The sequence below is a fragment of the Petromyzon marinus genome, chromosome 19, assembly GCF_048934315.1.
Source record: "Petromyzon marinus isolate PM22_M1 ecotype Great Lakes invasive population chromosome 19, UKy_Petmar_22M1.pri1.0, whole genome shotgun sequence".
Classification (NCBI taxonomy): Eukaryota; Metazoa; Chordata; class Hyperoartia; order Petromyzontiformes; family Petromyzontidae; genus Petromyzon; species Petromyzon marinus.
The window spans coordinates 5,895,366-5,915,234 of NC_133685.1; the positions used below are offsets into that span (position 1 = coordinate 5,895,366).

Sequence of the window (19,869 nt, forward strand, 5' to 3'; positions counted from 1 at the left end):
CATGCAACGTTTGCTGTTCGTACGGAAGGGCCTGCGCGCACAAACACAAAGTTCCACCCGGTGCACCCGACACAATAAAAGCAACGCACGCTACAAGTGCGAGATGGATTTAATACACCGCAGGCTCTCTTGACGGGTGGTGGTGGCTTGGGGGAGGCCTTCATCCAGCAGTGGATAGAACGCGGCAGATCACGGCAGAGTACGCAGGCGGATGAGACGCGGTCACCTATCAGCGCACGGCGCTTACAAGCCCGGCCGCCCGAGCTCGACTCGCGACTAACATCAGTGGCATATACATATATACAGTATATCAATTGGTACTGGGCGTCCCCTAAGTCGACTCAGCATTAAATGAGCACCTGGTGCGGTGAATACAAATCAGCGCCGTGACTGCCTTCATAGCTGCTTGCTATTCCTGCAAGACAAACAGTCACGCACTTGTATTACGCGGTGGCTTTAAAGTATGTTTTTTTTTCCCCACGTCTGATATCAACTGAACTTCAAACTCTTGCCAAATATCCCGGGGTGCATACCGTCTAGGTATGTGCATAGCTACAAGCGTTATGGCCAGGTCACCCTGAATACACCCGACATCTTTGTTTGCCTGTGGGCAGCTGCAGAGAACAACACGAGTAAAGCAAATGGTCCCTTAATTGGCGCTGATTTGAATTTGATCAAAGGCAATGGTCGTACAATTCTTGCACTTGCGTTGCTTTTTTTGTCTCAAACACAGACGTTTTGCGCAGTGTGCCACGTGACCACGAATCTATACACTTAAAAAAAAGACATAGAATTTGCATATAGACTCAAAATACACACTGTCATCTGCTCGTGCGCGTTAGCAGTTTCATTTCCGAGCATATTATTGTACGCTATATATTTCACAGAATGCTGCTAGGCTGGAGTGATGGTTATTGGTGTAAGGGACTGCGACTAGAGTACAAGGTGTGCCCATCGATAATACAAATCATTACTGCACCCTATATATACCTATAATCATATGAAATGGTTTACAGGAGTATGTATGTTGAACTTCTTTCACACCGTACATAGCCAACTGCGCGTACCGGAGGTGCGGGGAAAGGACAACAAACGCAACACAAAAAAGATTTTAAATAATTTAGTTTTCAAAATAGATTCTTTAAAAGTGCAGAGCTCAAGTGGCTTACCAATATCGGAAGGAAGAGCGTTCCAGACGGCCGCAGGAGGGCATCCAAAAGCGAGCGATGCAGTGACCGTCTTTGTTCGATGGCCAGCAGCCAAAAGCCGCTGCGAGCTTGACCACCGGAGTTCACGCGATGGTGATGATGACACAGTGAGGAGAGAATAACGCGAGATGGATTGTGGTGTGCCAATATAATTCACGGAACAGCGTTCCGGGACTATGTCTAACTGAAATGATGCTCTCACTCGCTAGCCGGGTGATGGTAGCTCCACACGTGGCCGGCAATCCAACACTGTGGAAAGCGAAGGTTAGTGTATCGCACCAATAATGTGAAACCCTCTTCCCGCGGGCGTCGAGAAGGTGCCATACCCGACAATTAGTCAATTTTCAGTACAGCGAATGGACTAATCGCCATCTCTTTACATCTGTGTGGAGATCGAGTGTTGCACCCTCGCGCGAAGTGTGAGCTTCCTTCCACGTGTGTAATAAGCGCGCATCATTAATTTGTTTAAAACATCTTCATATACAAACCCAATGTAGCAGGGCCTTCCGAGGATAAATAAGTGAAATAAGGTATTATATTATGATGCCACTGCATCGCGCTCTTTCAGATGCACTTCTGCGGCCGTCTGGAACGCTCTCCTCTCCGATATTAGGGAGCCACTGGGAGCTGCGTGCTCTTCTTAAGTCTAGATCGAAAACTCACTTCTTTCGAACTGCTTTTTGGCATCGAGTTGGTTGTCTTTCGCCCGCACCTCCGATTAGCGCGGTTAGCTACGCACGGCGCGAAAAAAGTTCATCGCACGCGCGCACGAACGTGCGTGCGTAACGCAATTAGTAAAAACAAAAAGTCTCATCGTGGTGCGCGGAAGGCCAGCCACTCTCACCGGTCGCTTGATTGATGAGACCTCGCGTTGCCCTTGCGGGTCTCGGGCTGAGCCGATTTTGTCCTGTCGTCAGCAGCTAATCTCCGCTATTACTTACAGCAGCCGGGCTAATGCGCTCACGTCTCAATCTTCTTTCGGGAAAGCACTCCCCCGCGGTTTGCGCTGGCTCAGCTTAAGTGGGAATTAAGCAAATGTAAGCAAAACTCCATTCTGTGTCTCGACGTACAGAGAGTATAGATAATGAAACGTACACTCTGTATGCATTTAGTTCATCGGACTATTGGCATTCCTGACCGACGTCAAGCTGCATTTGTTAAAGCGAGGAAACTCTGGAACGGTTTTCAACATTCCAGCTCTCATATTCTTAGTTTTTTCGGTAAAGTCACGTTGAAGAGAAACAACAAAATAACAAAATATATATAAAACAATTTTATATATATTTTGTTATTTTGTTGTTTCTCTTCAACGTGACTTTACCGAAAAAACTAAGAATATGAATTACTGCAGTCACGAAAGCTTTAAATCAAAATTCCAGCTCTCGTCAGCAGTGTCGAATTAAGCTAGTGCGGGGCCTGTAGCATATGTTATAAAGGGGCCCTAAAATAAAATAAAACCACGTAAATATTCCAACACAAATGTTTAACTTGCATAGTTAAGTAATTGTATTGTTTTCAATTGCTATACAGCCAGATAATACGACAAATCGCTAACGTTAAACACCCAGTCGTTCATCAAAGTTGAAGGCGGTATAGTACTATAGTAAGAGAGCAAGTGCAGAATCACTGAACCGGAATTGATAGCTTGAAAGCATTTAGCGCGGGGCCCTTCAAAGTGCGGAGCCCGTAGCAACATATGTAGCTACTTTTGCTACTAGGATAATCCGGCAATGCTCGTCAGCAAGAGTCTGGGCTTGTTAAACAAATGCTGCCAGATTACCAGATGTTCCTGGCAAGAGCACACCTTTAAAAAAATTACGGGACCTCCAATACCGTCCACAAATTCATTCGGTACCGCATTGCTTGTGGAGCAATATAAGCAGAACTCCGTTCTCTCTCTCTCCACGTGTGAATTAATATGTTCAGACCATCAGCATAATGGCTTTCTAGACCAGCATTATCAAGCAGTATTTGTTTAAGCAAGCATACGTCTGGACCTATTTTAATATTTTGGGTTTCACCAGCAGTCAGGCTTGTAAAAAAAAAAACACCTTGTGGAATTACAGCGAAGCTTCGCTCCTACATATGCACGACTCGCAGGCAATGATATAATTTGCATTCGCTAAACAAAGGTTTAGTTGTTGCAACACCGTTGCGGGCCCGGCGAGCCACACCGAGAGGTCCCAACAACAGGATGCATTAACAACAACAACAAAATCCGCAAGCATGCATTGCGGACGCGGCGGAACCACGTGAAAGGGGGCGAAACGAAAGGGAGTCCCCCCCCCCACCCAGGTGGCCCAGCCAAGTGGGGGACTTCGCGAAAGGGGGGAAGGTGACAATTTAAATGGAGGGGGGGGGGAAGACAGGGAGGAGGGAATTATTTGTATATTTTAAAATAGGAACACGTCACGGCTCTAATGGATAATGGTCGACGGTCAAGGATATTGACGGAGTGGCAGCCGAAGGCCGCACGTTAAACGGCGTCCGAGAGGGACACCTCCTTGCCGGGATGGTGCGGTTCAGACAGCTCGTGGTCGCCAGGTGCTGGGTGGATCGATGCTAAGCGGGGCTGTGAGAGATGGCAGGCAGAAGGTCTACCATGGCTTCGCCCTCCTGCCAGCCCTGTCTGTCGGGAATTCGTTTAAATGTGGTGTAAAGTCCTCTCAGATGACCGCATTGACGTAGAGCTCGCTGTACGCCATACAGATGAATCGATTAATATTATTTTAGAAGAGGCGTTGTGGATAAGCATATTAGGCGTGACTCATGTGTTGGCGAACACGTGGCCATTTCTCAAGCAGAATGAGGCATTTCACCATCCGCCGTGTCTCTGTCTTGTCAAGCAGTGGATATGACTCATGGGCAGTGATTAATGTAAACATTAAAGAGTCTGGAACGTTCCGGGAATCACATTTTGGCACGTCACGTCTGTCACTTTACTTTGTTCATCAGTCATTTTTTACCAACGTGTTCATACTCTATGGTGACGGTAATTTAGGGTACAATAATATAGGATTATTATGGATAAGCGTAATTTGTACTTTAGTGGTAGTGCCTTATGCCGATAATCCCTGCTCAAAGCCAGCCGAGCACAGTTGAGAAAAGTAGGCGAGTGAGAATGAAAGTCCCGATCATAGTACCGTTGCAGTACTTTATCAATAGCGATTGTAGATATAACGAGTCATAGATTATTATCGTCTCTTACGCTCGCTCCACATGCAAACGAATCGTATTTGTAAGAATTGATGTTTGTTTTCGGTATGTTGCGTATAATGGGCCCACGTGGGTCCACGTGACCCCTGTCACAGCCACTAGTGGTCGCTCCATTCACCTGTCGTGTCCGTTCGATTCGATTTCCTGGCGCGACAGTTAAAGCAACGGGCACCTTTCTTGAATCTCCCCACTTCTGTCCACACAGCTGAAAAAAAAATCGGTACACCGCGGTTCGTCGGTCGTCATCTCTCGTGTGGTGGGAGTAAAGTGTGGGTCACTTACACCTCTTCCGAGACGCCTGGGCAGCGTGGAGGAGGTCAACTCGCCTGTACAAGGGCTCTCTAAAGCTCCCTTTAGTGGAGGCGCTGCTGCCAGCAGTGGCGTGAGAAGGAAACATTTTGCAAGGCTGAGCCTTTACCTTTTGAGAAACACTCAAAACCGTGAGCTGTAAAAAAAACAACACACACAATCGAGGTAAGAGTGGATTACTTAAAATGCGGCTTTTTTTCTTCATTACGTTGGGTTTCATTGCTTACTTGTCAAGCGTATGAATATTTTATGTGCAGTTGACTTGTCTCGCAAAACTTCTCAAACCATTAGGCGAGCAGTACTTAATGTGCGCCGTTATATTTGCAGATTTAACCGCCCTTGGCTTGATGGATGAGCAATCTAGACGTTAGTACGGGAGAGATTTAATGGAATGTCAGATATACTAATAACCTCTAGCAGTGGTTATGTAAACATAGCCTAAGTTTTAATTACTCATTTATATTGGTTTCTTTGGTGGATTTCAAATAACGCTTCACGCTGTGTGCTAATATTATGACCAGGCACTATCTCGGGGCTATATATGTATATACTAATGAAAAATAAGAATAGGTTGTATCCTTCCTGGCAACAAAACAGATTTTAGGATGTTCAAACACCAAATTGATACATTTTGCAGGGCTGATCAAGTCCGCATTTACCACCCTTACTTGTGGGTTATAATTATATCACACTATATGATGCTGGCTGACTGGCTGGAGAGAGGGAGGGATGGACGGATGGAAGGTGACATCTAAAGAACGTGTGGGCTGCTCGTAATTCTAAATACACACACATATATATACCCCGCCAAAACGGTTGGGGTGCGTTATATCTCACAAAACTCAACACACTGATGAAAGATTTTAACGCAACCATCGATACACTTTGTCCAATTTAGCCGGTCGCATTTGCTTACAACACTTAATAACGCATAAGCCAAGGTCGTCGGAAATAAGAGGGTCAATTATAAACCAAATGGGGTATTCATACACGGATCACTGTGTACATGTGTTGACGTCATGGCGTATGGATGGACGGTGTTGCAGCCTTCCAAATGCTTGTGGTGTGAACAGGATGATCCATTTATAGATATCTCACTTTTTTCTCGTGACCCTCTTTCCTCTCGTAGTTCATAGTTCCATTTATTTTGGTATAGCCCCGTGAGCCATTCGGCTCTTGAATCGGGTGCAACCGCAACAAACAAAAAACAAAAACACGAACAACAAAACATCTTAAAGTGACTATGTGTGACTGTGCAAACAGAAAATCCAGGAAAAAAACCATCAAAATATTCCTGAAATAGCACCGTACACCAACGCTGTGTGCAAAAATCCTAGTGGGATGCAAGTCAAACAACAACAACAAACAACCACAAGACAACTAAGATTAAGGCCATCAGTCTAACTCCGTACTACAATAAAAAAAACATGGTCAAATCAAAAAACGTTTTCGAAATCACCAAAATAAAGCCATCAATGCAATGTAACAGTGATCATAGGGACTGTGACCGAATTTTTAACAATAAACTACATAAATAACATGTAACACCAAACCCTAGAGCCACAGCTCTAGGGTTACAACAACAGGAGCATCAGTCGGAGTATCACATTCTCAACAGGTGGTTGAATATTCTAGATTTGAAGCTTTCGTGACTGCAAGGATCCATACTCTTTGGTTTTATTCGGTAAAGTCACGTAGGTAAAAAAATTAAACTACAAAAAATCACGACGTTTCGGCCACAACACAAGTGGCCTTCATCAGGTGAAGGGACCGGACTGTCCAGTGGACAGCGTTGGAGTGAAAACAGCCAAGCCCAGGTCGCGTCCTTTAAGCTGTGTGGGAGGAAACAAAAGCGCCTTGACAAAGGAATTAGCATAAAAATGATGTACTGGACCGGCACGGTGGGGGGGGAGTTTACATAATGTTGGTGTGAAGGGAAAATAAGCAGCTGTGAAAGTTTGGGATACCACTACTTGAAAAAATATACTGTACCATTGAAAATTAGTTTAATGTTTGGTTTGATTTAGAACATCTTTCCAATGATTGCTTAATTTGGAACCATCCTCTCGGTTGAAATTGTGTCTGTGTTTGTAAATCTGAATTGCCTCGTGGACAAATCTCTGATAAAAACCCGTGGGTTTGCAGAGAACCTTGGTATCGGAGAAAACTATATCGGGAATGCTGTGCTGCTAAAGCGATGACTCCGTATATTACAAAGGGGAGAGTGTGTGCGCGTGTTCTTTTTTTATTGGTTTAATGTGCCATGAGATGTTTGGGAGACGTTGAAATCAATGCTTAGCGTTCGCCCCTAACGTCTAACCTATTATTTCAATTGAGGTATCTGTACACGGATCGCCATGTATTATACATAATCACATTGTAGCAGGGCTTCGGGTGGGGGGGGGGGTCACTTCAGCGTACAAAAGGGTCGCGGTGAAGGGCGAATGAACGCGTGGTGCTTAGGCGGGCACGTACACACACATGGGTTGGTGTTGAGTGAAGCAGGGCGCGTGACACGTGGGAGAATGCGAATGGTTGTGATGTGTGCGCGGTGTGTCTACTCAGCGCTGAAACGCATAATCTCGGAAGCGTCTCCACGAAACAGTCGGTATCGAGCAGCTATGGTCAATCCACTGCTGGACGAAGGACCATCCCTAAAGCTACCGCCACCACCTACTACGATTCTGAGATGCAATAATATCAGTAAGCCATAACAATCATACACAAAAATAAATTACAAAAACGAGCGGACCTTTATTTTCTTAACCAGGCTAGATCCCCTTGATATTACGGGTCCTTTATTTAAAGGGAGACCTCCGTTACAAAAGAAAAATGTGTACAGACAACGTTGTAGTTTTTTTTTGTCAATCCACTGCTGGATGAGGGCCTGCCCGCACAGCGTCGGTTATAGTGTGGCGTCGTTCGATCGTGCCTCGCCATTCTGCACAGAGGGGGCTACCCAGGGCCGGTTGTCAACTCGCCACTGATGTTAGCCGGAGCCGAGAGTTCAATCTAGACACTCGCCGGGTTTAATTCACGATCCGCTAAACCAGTGCGCCACCACTCTAGGAGAAAAAAAAAAATCCGATTTTCACAAATGCTTCGGTGGGGACACCAGCCTTTCTGGAAACCACCTGCTGGACTGTTCTGGAAAAATCAGGACGAGTGTTGGCCTCATCACCCACTCGCCCAGCCCCGGCGAGCCCGAGGGACGTGGCTGAGTGTGATTGAAGAGGCGACCCTGACACGAGCTGCTGCTGCTACTATATGTGTGGGATGGCTTTTGTGTGTGTTCATGTCTTCAAAGCCGCAGGTGATATATGCGCATGCGGTACATCAATATCAATGACGGAATGACGTTACCAATTATTATTCATGTATCCGGGACAGATTTCAGTGACGTCTCGAGACTCGTTTGTATGAGAAAACCACTCATCAATAAACATTGCCCTAAACAGAACACAAATATATTTAAAAGGCGACGATTCTGGCAATCGCTCATCTTTATAGCAGCCATGGGTCTTGCTTCCAATATTTAGACTATTCCATGTATGCATCCGTAATACAGGTTTTGTTGGATTAGATTGCGTAAATATATAAATGTGTCGTTAAACCCGCCACCACCCGACACAGCCAATTAGCAAGGGTTGTCACTTAAACATGCCAATTCGTTACTCGTATAGCACACCGGTGTGTTGGAGAGCAAAGCCACAACATTTAAAATCTGAGTACGGAGTTTCGATTTAAGCACCTTTTTTAAAGTAAACTGGAGTGCCCAGGAAATCTTCGGACACGTCGCATTAAGCACACGTACTTGTGGCAAAACATAACAACAAACATGCTCTGATAATAATACATGCCTTGCCTTTGAAGCTGATTGGCCTACACGAGAGACAGCCTTTGGTATGGCTTTGCCTAACCAGTGTCAGACCAGAGAGCGGCAAAAGGCCACTTGATGCCTTTGTAAAAGATATATATTTGTTTGTTTGAATATCTTAACACATAAATCTTGACTTAAAGCTTTCGTGACTGCTGGAATTCATGCTCTTTGGGTCTTTCGGTAAAGTCACGTATATAGGTTCAAACCTATATGCGTTAACACATGTTTTTTTTAAAGCCAGAAAGTGGTAAAACCTATTCTTATTTGTCATACTTTTATAAAGGGTCTCCTTTGCTCTACGCCGGTGGATGTCAACCTTTGTTGGCTACTGTACATCCCTTGTAGAACTTTCTTTCAACCGAGGACCCCCTTGAATAATATAACCAACATCTATATTTTAACCAGTTGTTCATTTTGTGAGGTTTCCAAACTAGCTAGTAACTGCCAGCAATTTAAAAAAAAGGATGCTCTGCATGCGTGACGCAATATGTTCGCGGTCGCTGGTTACTCTTGGAAACCGCATTGTTTACGATCAACGAGTTTAGAAAGGGCCTATTATATCGTTCTCGGTTACCATACGGATGCAAACAAAGTTTTTGTCGTGGTTATTTTACATTGGCAAATCCACAGGCGATTATTCACCGATGACTCTCATCATGAATGATGCAATTTTAAATCACCTCCCGTACCCCACTCGCACATTGCCACGTGTACCCCCCCCCCCGGTAAGGGGGGGGTCGTACCCCCCCACCCCCCCCTTTGAGACCATTACTGCTCTAAAGTGCCACGCACTTGCTCGAGAGGGCGCTGTGAGGCTGAGTGGATGGAGGCGCTCCTCCGCCGCGTTTAGCGCACGAGATATATTTACAGCCAAGCTGGACAGGCGGCCCATGCGTGTGACCATTCTCTCTACTCGCCCTCCCGCTCGCCCTGTCTGCACGAACTGGAGAGGCGGGGAAGCACGGACTATAACTCTCGTTAAAGATCATCCGACGCGAAGGGAAGTTTAGTTCGTGGTCGTTCAGCGTTTGTCCAAAACAGTGGAGACGCGAGCCAGAGCGAATAAGTGAAATTATTGCCGCCAATGCTGCAATGGCAAAAACGCAATTTTGCACTCACAAGTCACTAGCACGTTGACTTCCGTGTTGCCAATGCGGCCATTCCCTTGGACAAGCTCACGTTGGAGGAGCGTTCCGGAATCCATGTGTGTGGAATTATTATTTTTTACGAACCGGTGCCCGATTCCGCGTGATGCAGTCCACTTGTAACGTTCTGACCCCGTGCTCCTACTGGACATCTGTAAAAAAAAAAAGAGCTTTATAGCTCATCCAATATAAATACAGTATTCCGATTAAATAATCATTGGTGTCTGGGGTGAAAACACACAACGCATTGCACTTTAGATACTTGCCCTCCCCTACGATCCCATCCCCCCCCCCACATCTACCCTCTTTGTACCCCCAGCGAGAGTAAACAGAACCATCACGACCACTCTGAGCCGCTAACTTAGCCCTCGGGCATTTTCGAAACATCTTGTTCCGAGTCTGACTCTTTCCCTCGGTGCAATGTATCCTCTCATCTTACCGCTGTTTGTTTACAGCAAAGTTAGGGGGGGGGAGTGGGAGGGGCGGGGTGAAGGTGGTGTGGTGGTTAGCGCACTGCGGTAGTGAGAAGCATTTCGCACGTTCGACACGATGCACTGTGCACACCATGCACGGCAGCATGGATAGTTTTGTTGTCACCGATCGTTTGGAAGACTCTTGGCCAGCATATGCGGGGTTTTAGCGTGAAGAGGGAGCCTATTTACCCGTTTCCGTCCGTGTATAATTTTGTTTAAAAAAAGATATAACACACGTTGAACGCTGGAAATACACCAGCACGGGTGTTACATATACAACATTTTAGATATTAATTCATGGGAATGTTGTGAATGTTTGCACAAGCCAGACCACGAATGAAAATGGCAGACCACACACGAAGCTTGTGCACATCAGAGATCACTGAACTGTTTGGGAAGAATGTGCTGGTCTGAGCCACCGTACAGCCCAGATCTGGCACCCTCAAACTTTCATCTGCTGGGCCGTTTGAAGGATGGCTTTGACGGGCAGAATTTTAAAAATGACTTACACACAAGTCGCAACACGGTTATGCGATGCTGATGAATCATCATACGTTGATGGAATACTGCCCCTGATTTCACACTGGCACAATCGCATTGCTAAAAATATGTATACACAGAGGCAAAGGCGCAGCCCTGCAATTATTTGCTGAAGCCACTGCATGGGGAAGGGCCTAGACTGGGGAGAGCTTTAATAGAGTCCTTGTAGAGCGTATTTTGGCCTACAAATTCCAGCCTGGACAAGACGCATCGGAAAAGGTCGGATTACCTACGCTTTACCCCACCACACGCAACTTGCTGATTGACTACATGCGATTCACCCATGCGTACTAAATAGCAGGGGAGTTTCAAAGACTTAACCATTGTCACATTTCCAGTGACTGAACATCGGAAAGTTATTTTATTTAACAATTAATTATAGGGGCAATTTAGACAACGAAAGAGTGTCAAAATGGGGCATCGCTAGCAGGTTCAAACTTCAAAATGTTCCGATTTAAAGCTTTCGTGACTGCAAGGATTCATCTTCTTTGGTTCTTTCGGTAAAGTCACGTAGAATGAGAATAAAATAATAAAATAAAACAATAAAATTCTCACGACGTTTCGGCCACAACACAAGTGGCCTTCTTCAGGTGAAAGGAACAAACCTGTCGGGACGACAGAGCTGCAATTGTAGCGTCGTGAGAATTGTATTGTTTTATTTTATTATTTTATTCTCATTCTACGTGACTTTACCGAAAGAACCAAAGAAGGTACAAAAGTGTTCGTTTTAGCTCCAACATAGGATCAGATTTTTCCATGGAGAAAGCGCTGTCGCTTGGCATCACAACAGCTCACTCCTGCCATTAAGCTTAATTCCCATGCAGGCGCAAGGGAAAGAGCACGCGATATTTAATCGAAATGGATTTCCTCGGCAGCCCATTGCGTCAACCGAGGTGCATTACTTCTGGACAATATACGCACCGTGTGCACAAGTGAGCGAGATGCAAAGGGCCGTACAGTGAGGGAAAAAAGTATTTGATCCCCTGCTGATTTTGTACGTTTGCCCACTGACAAAGAAATGATCAGTCTATAATTTTAATGGTAGGTTTATTTGAATAGTGAGAGACAGAATAACAACAACAAAATCCAGAAAAACGCATGTCAAAAATGTTGAAAAATTGATTTGCATTTTAATGAGGGAAATAAGTATTTGACCCCCTCTCAATCAGAAAGATTTCTGGCTCCCAGGTGTCTTTTATACAGGTGACGAGCTGATCTCAAAGGGAGTGCTCCTAATCTCAGCTTGTTACCTGTATAAAAAGACACGTCCACAGAAGCAATCAATCAATCAGATGCCAAACTCTCCACCATGGCCAAGACCAAAGAGCTCTCCAAGGATGTGAGGGACAAGATTGTAGACCTAAACAAGGCTGGAATGAATTTTGATTTAAAGCTTTCGTGACTGCAGTAATTCATATTCTTCGTTTTTTCGGTAAAGTCACGTTGAAGAGAAACAACAAAATAACAAAATATTGTTTTATATATATTTTGTTATTTTGTTGTTTCTCTTCAACGTGACTTTACCGAAAAAACTAAGAATAAGGCTGGAATGGGCTACAAGCAGCTTGGTGAGAAGGTGACAACAGTTGGTGCGATTATTCGCAAATGGAAGATACACAAAAGAACTGTCAATCTCCCTCGGCCTGGGGCTCCAAGCAAGATCTCACCTCGTGGAGTTGCAATGATCATGAGAACGGTGAGGAATCAGCCCAGAACTACACGGGAGGATTGTGTCAATGAGCTCAAGACAGCTGGGACCATAGTCACCAAGAAGACAATTGGTAACACAATGCGCCGTGAAGGACTGAAATCCTGCAGCGCCCGCAAGGTCCCCCTGCTCAAGAAAGCACATATACATGCCCGTCTGAAGTTTGCCAATGAACATCTGAATGATTCAGAGGACAACTGGGTGAAAGTGTTGTGGTCAGATGAGACCAAAATGGAGCTCTTTGGTATCAACTCAACTCGCCGTGTTTGGAGGAGGAGGAATGCTGCCTATAACCCCAAGAACACCATCCCCACCGTCAAACATGTAGGTGGAAACATTATGCTTTGGGGGTGTTTTTCTGCTAAGGGGACAGGACAACTTCACCGCATCAAAGGGACGATGGACGGGGCCATGTACCATCAAATCTTGGGTGAGAACCTCCTTCCCTCAGCCAGGGCATTGAAAATGGGTCGTGGATGGGTATTCCAGCATGACAATGACCCAAAACACACGGCAACAAAGGAGTGGCTCAAGAAGAAGCACATTAAGGTCCTGGAGTGGCCTAGCCAGTCTCCAGACCTTAATCCCATAGAAAATCTGTGGAGGGAGCTGAAGGTTCGAGTTGCCAAACGTCAGCTTCGAAACCTTAATGACTTGGAGAAGATCTGCAAAGAGGAGTGGGACAAAATCCCTCCTGAGATGTGTGCAAACCTGGTGGCCAACTACAAGAAACGTCTGACCTCTGTGATTACCAACAAGGGTTTTGCCACCAAGTACTAAGTCATGCTTTGCAGAGGGGTCAAATACTTATTTCCCTCATTAAAATGCAAATCAATTTATAACATTTTTGGCATGCGTTTTTCTGGATTTTGTTGTTGTTATTCTGTCTCTCACTGTTCAAATAAACCTACCATTAAAATTATAGACTGATCATTTTTTTGTCAGTGGGCAAACGTACAAAATCAGCAGGGGATCAAATACTTTTTTTCCCTCACTGTACATAGCACGTATAACGGGTTTTTTTTTAGATATGTATATTTTTGGCAAACATACGGTTCGGTAAAATTAATCTGGGGCTCAATTACGCGCAATTACTGCGAGTTATGTATCACACCTGAAAGCGGCGATAGATTTTTGTTTGTTTGTTATAAACGCGCCGCCCGCACGCGCCACCACCGAACGTGTGACCCATTTCATCGAGAATTTAAATTCACGGGAGGCGCTTCATATTTCTGTGCAGCTGTTTTTTTTGCGTTTAAATCTGTCAGCGCGCGGGACTAAAATGGAGATTGATTGTGTTGGCGAATGCTCTCGCGTATGCGTCCCCATGAAACATCTGCATGTCAACCGCGAAACGTTGACTTCCCTATTCTCTCAGGCCAGAGGTCGGCAGACCTGTGTCTCCAGAGCCGCTGGCGGCTCTCGCACCTACCAACCCATACGGTTTACCCGTATTCGTGTACAGGGAAATTGAGTAAAAAAAATAAAAACACGCGTTTTTTTGTTTATTTGTTTGTGTTTCTCCCTTGTGATGGGACTTTGTGGGATGAACGTTGAGATTTATAAGGGGCACGGGGTGACCAGTAAGGTATGAATTTGGCTGTAAAAAGGTAGGGCACTGATAATGGGTTGACAGCTATGGGCTCATATTCTTAGCTATTTCGGTAAAGTCACGTTGAAGGGAAACAATAAAATAATAAAATATCTATAAAACAATAAAAATTCTCACGACGTTTCGACCATAACACAGACGGTCATCATCAGGTGTGATAAAACCAACGGCACTCCTTTCAAATGTTTCTTGCCGTTGGTTTTTTCACACCTGATGATGACCGTTTGTGTTATGGTCGAAACGTCGTGATAATTTTTATTGTTTTATATATTTTTTTATTATTTTATTGTTTCCCTTCAACGTGACTTTACCAAAAGAGCTAAGAATATAAATTACTGCAGTCACGAAAGCTTTAAATCAGCTATGGGCTCTTTAAGGACTCCTTCGTGATGTCCTTGGCGTGCATCGCGGACCTCTTGAATTTTTAGATTTTTTTCTACCGAATTCGAAAAAAAAGTGGCTCTGCTTGTTGTTTTGGTTGCCCCCCGCCCCCCCCCGCTCTGCCTCAGGCGTAACGGCACCTCTTGAGCGCCTTAACCGTTCTGTACCCGTGCAGTCCTAAACTTTGTATTTAATGACCTTGTAAGGGTTTCGGGTGGGCTTGTTGTCGTTGCGCGTAATGAAGGGCCTAACGTTGCGTTTCGAGGCGCTGTACGAAAAAGTGGGGTTCGTGTGTTACGTGCGGCACGAGGTGCTTGGTGCGTAACCACTGCGTAAGGGTTTTTGTTGTTGTTCGCGGTTGTGCCTGTGTGGCTCGCTGACGTGTTGAAATCCCAGGCTTGTACCGCTTGTACAACCCAAACAGGCCTCTGGAGCTAAGGGGGATGCGTACTCTCTATCCTACGTTTTTTTGAGAGGCAGAAGTCAGTCCATAGGCAAAGAAGAGTAAGGTCCTGAAACTGGATTTGAAGTCGACAGCACGGGTGGCTGTGGGAGGTTTATTACAGATTATGAGGGCAGCAGAAGAGAAGGAGCCACGTCCTACAAACCAATAGTTGACTTGCTGGAGTTAGTCGCGCAGTGGATCGTGTAACCGCACTCACATGAGCTCACTGAGCCGATGAACACATCCAGCCATGGCTCACAACAGCGGCTAACATCAATGGCGAGTGATATATAAACCGGGCCTGACCCCCCTCCCCACCCTTTTGACAAACCCACACCGACCAGCGTGGTGACGTACGACCCTCAAACACCCCCGTGACCGTCACGGCATCATTGGGAGGCCATCAGCCAGAGGTGGATTGATAAGTTATTATCATAAAGAGGTATCGGATGAGTGCGCGAAGCATGACTTATGCAAACACGTGGCTACGTCTCAGCAACAACAATGAGACAAAGTCCTGATGCGATGTGTTTGTGTCTTGCAAATACGTGAATATGACCACGTAGTGGCTTTGTCAGCCGTGATTATATAGATGTGACGATTGATAGATTAACGTCAATTGTTTGGGCTCACGCACACATGAGATCGAGGTTTTTTAAGAATAAATGTTTTTAGTTTCCAATCTCCGCTGTTAGTCGATGGCCAGGTCGCGTGTGGTGGGGTAAAGTGTGGGTAACTCCCACGCCTACCAAAACGTCTGGCCAGCGTGGGAAAACAAGACCGACCAATATTCCCTCTAGAGGAGCTTCCTTTCGCTCTCTCTTAGCAGAGACCCTTCCCGCTAGCAGTGGCTCGAGCAAGCAATTGCAGGGGCTGCGCCTTTATTTGTGTTTTGCTTGCACACGTGTTATGTAATGGGTTCACAGGGGCTCACGTGACCCCTGTACTCACGATCGGTAGCTGCATGCGCTCTGAAAGGGGAGAAGGATATTTTTATGCGCATATTTCTATTGCCAGTGATCTGTTTTGTTTATTGTGGGTCATAGTCCCGAGAATGTGTTGAGCAATTGGCTTCCAAAGCCTAATTGGCAGAGGCGGAGATGTGAAATGGCTCCGTACAAGCGCAGCCCTATGTTTGGACATGTTTGTGCGCGTGCCATGTGCCACGTGTTATTTTTGCCTTTCAGGCCAATTCACGCACCCCGCACGCCCACTCCCACACACGTGCGCGCTCAGCTTCGTTATACGTAATCACAAATAATTGTAACCAGACCCGTAACCTGGGTTCGCACGCAATGTTTTTACGACAGAGAGAGAGAGAGAGCAGCTGCTGCATCCAGTCGATTATTAAGATTATTCATTACAGTATTTTGTGGGTGACGAGACGTTCCGGAAAGTAAGACGCACCCCAAACGTATGCCCGGTGTCAATGAAGTTCAACAAATCTGATGACACACACAGCCCCCCACCCCCCCCCCGCTCTCAACTATTGCTTTAAATTGATTGGAAAAGTGCGTCATAATCCGGAGAATAGGGGAAGACAAAACAACATTTGATTAAATATGCAGCGAGTAGTGGCACTGTGGTTAGCACACTGCACTATGCAACTGAAAACGAATTTCTTCAGAACTGATTTTTTGTTTTGAGTTCGTTGTCTTTCCCCCTGCACCTTCGATTAGCACGGTTGGCTACGTATGGTGCGAAAGAAGCTCAGCATACATACGTGCAGACAAGTGGCCGACCAGCATTTGATTCCCGGCCACGGCTACATCTGAACCGGTCCAGCCTCCACGCTTCTGCTCCCCTTCACAAGCACGCACTGCCCAACTTAGTCAGGAGTTACGGCCGAGCAAATCGCATGACCCACACAGTGCGTGGGGCGGCATTCGCCCGGTAAGTGAATTGACAACGGGGTTCTCATTTTATTATCGATGCAAAATATTTAGCCCCGGGAAGCCTCACAGTGTCCTGGGACTCTCGGGAGAGTCCTTCATTGGCATGTTTGACAAATTATATTGTTCGTGGGAGGAAACCAGATAACGGGGCCCAGAGGAACAACCCACGCATGTGAGAGGGGTAACACTTATTAACTCTGCAATAGTCAAGCAAAACATTTTTGCAAGCTATGCATGAATATTCACGTTTCCCTAATGGAGTGGATGGGACAGAACGCAGCAGAAACATACGTGACGCGCGGTACAGAATGTGCGATCCTGCCACGGTGCTCATGGTCTCCCGGCACGACCGCTGACATGACGGTGCGGGTTTCTTCAATGGCCCCCAGCAGCGTATGAATGGGTTCACCAAAATTGGACCGATGACCGACAGGTCGCGGTTGCTGTTGGGTACAATTTGGGATACTCCCACCTCTTACAAGTGCTTCTTCTAGCCGCTACTGCACAGTACGTACTCGCCTAACGCGTTTTCAACGCGACGCGTTTTGTTTCTATTCGAGAACACTTTTCGCGCGGCGCGGAACACGCCCCGCTATAAGGTTGTGCGCGCCCCGTTATAACGTGGTTTCGGAGCAGTCAACGGCGTGCTACCTTCTTGAGCTGCGCGGCTGAGCGACGAGATACAGCACGTGGTACGATCGCAGCGTGCTGCGGCGTAGTACCCTCATCACAGTTCTTTGTCCCGCCGTGGGATGACTGCAGGACGCTGTGGTGTAAAATGCCATTCAGTCGTCGTGATTGCTCACGCTTCGCGCGGAACTTTTGTGAAACAAGACAACAAGCATCGGTTCGGTGAAATGGTCACTGTTCTATGTTTAACAAGGAGATGAAATACACCCATTTAGACAAGTGAAACATTGGCGGTTTTTGTTTTTTTGTTGTTGCAAGGGCGACCTGTGTGACATCAAGTTATTGTAATTGCACTGAGCATATTATAATAAAAATTAAAAATAAACCATTTAAATGCAACGTCGAACGGTGACAATTCATGAGCACTGTGGGCTAGTGTGGGATGGACTTGCCCACAGCTGCAGCGCTATATTTGACGCGGCATTGAGTGCATAGCTGAACTGTCAAAAGTGACAAGTGGGTGTCTAAACCGAGTACACCATGGGTCTCTTTTAAAATGAGTGCCTTGCTGGGGGGGGGGGGGTGGGGGGGGTTGAAGCAGCAATCGCAGCCGAGCTTGTGGGGTGATGCTGGCCAAGCAAGCACTCTGTGTGCCTTACCCCACACCGATCGTGTGGTGCTCATCTCAAGTTCGTCTTCTTCTTCTTCGTCGCGTCTCCCGCCCGACCTTTCCCCAATATTCTGCACAGGCCACCGCTTCTGGTGTTGGCATTGGCACATCTTAAGGAGTGCATTGCAGTGCCGCAAGGGATCTCAGGAGATGATCCATGGTTTTGCTCCTTCTGACAAGCACATTTAACAGTTGTGTAGAAGTCCCCCCGCATGATTTCACGAGAGAGTTGTATCTGCCGAAGCCCACTCTTCAGTCTGTTTAGGGTCCGCCATGTGAGCCATTCGGAATTGTAGCCAGATGTGAGCTCCTCACTTGTAGGGGGTGGGGGGGGGGGTGATTCCTTGCCGGCTCCGTTCAGCGGCTTTGTCGCTTGATTTGTTTCCCCATTGCCAGAGGGACGTTGTGGCAGATTCCAGTCATCATCTCAAGTGAAGTTCAGCCAACCCGATAGAAATGCCAACAAATGAGCCCCGTTAATAAGGGCCCGTACGTCGCGTAATGACAGAGAGTGTGGGTATTGTTGGAATGTGCTGTGGGCGCCTTGATATGATCTGAAAGGCGTCATATAAGCTGCAATTCTGATTTTAGTTTTTATTACATGTCAGAAATGTGACTGAAGAATATGTTCACAAAAAAAGATAAAAGTTGTTCCATAAAGCGAAGACGTTTTTTTGTTGTTGCTGTTGTTATTATATTCTGCAGCTATACCTCTGTGCTCTGTGTCCAGAGGTTTCACTTTCATAATTGATTTTAAAAAATTGTGACGGATTATGGTGCTGACACATCATTGCAGTGTGGAACACTTTTTATTTATTCAATTTTACATGAAAGACGATTTCATCATGGCACTTTTGGCAGCCAGCTTGCAAGTGATGGTGGTGGTTGGTCGGTCGGCGGTGGTGGTGCTGAAAGTATTTCGTCAACATTGCATTCATTTCATCGTGGGAGCCCTCCAGAAACAGATGTGTACATCGCGCGTTACAAACCAAAGCACGCAGATGCAGTGTCGTTGTAGACTAACGCTCTTGGATGCATGTCGAGGCACGCCAGAAAACATTGTGATTAGTTCGAACGCGTTTTTCTTAAATGTTTACCTTAATTTACTCCATCAGCAGAGCTTGGATTGGCGGAGCAGTTGCCTTGGACGAGGGCTCCTCTTGTGCGGGGGGACTTTGCAGGAGCTCTGTTGCTAGGGAGGCAAGAAGCGATCAGACTCGGGTGAAGTATGGTTCTGTTGTAACTTAGGTTCAGCGTTTTTGCTTGTTTTAATTTTTAACGGCAACAAAAAAACACCGAGGCCGAATTATTGTTATGCACATTCGGAATGTTTGCCGAAAACTTCAGTTGATTATTCGCAGATTCCACGAATGTTTTATATATATATTTTTTACGAGAATTAGAATTGAAAACACATGCAGATAAATATGTTTACCAAGCAAAACAGTTCTGGAAGAGTGCAGTTTGTGCATTCTGCGAGACTCGTATAGAGTCAGTTTTTCTTTTTCTAAAATAAGTTTAGCTATAAATCACGTAAAGTTAACAATTTAATCAAAATAATCTTTAAATGCAACGTTTAAAAAATAATATAAAACATTCAAACGCCTTGATTTAAAGCTTTCGTGACTGCAGTGGTTCATATTCTTGGTTCTTTCGGTAAAGTCACGTTGTTTCCCTTCAACGTGACTTTACCGAAAGAACCAAGAATATAATATTCAAACGTCTGTTGGGATTTTCTAAATGTCGAAAATGTGTGG

At 45.7% G+C, this 19,869-nt stretch overlaps 1 long non-coding RNA gene across 1 annotated transcript; it reads right to left on the reverse strand.

The window, feature by feature from the left end:
* Window positions 1–2,777: 2,777 nt before the first annotated feature.
* LOC116943892 (uncharacterized) lies at window positions 2,778–19,396 on the reverse strand. The gene is made up of 4 exons (XR_004403009.2): window positions 19,210–19,396; window positions 17,464–17,578; window positions 9,846–9,910; window positions 2,778–4,869 (listed from the first exon to the last, which is right to left on the reverse strand). It is a non-coding gene; the product is annotated as an uncharacterized LOC116943892 (long non-coding RNA).
* Window positions 19,397–19,869: the final 473 nt, after the last annotated feature.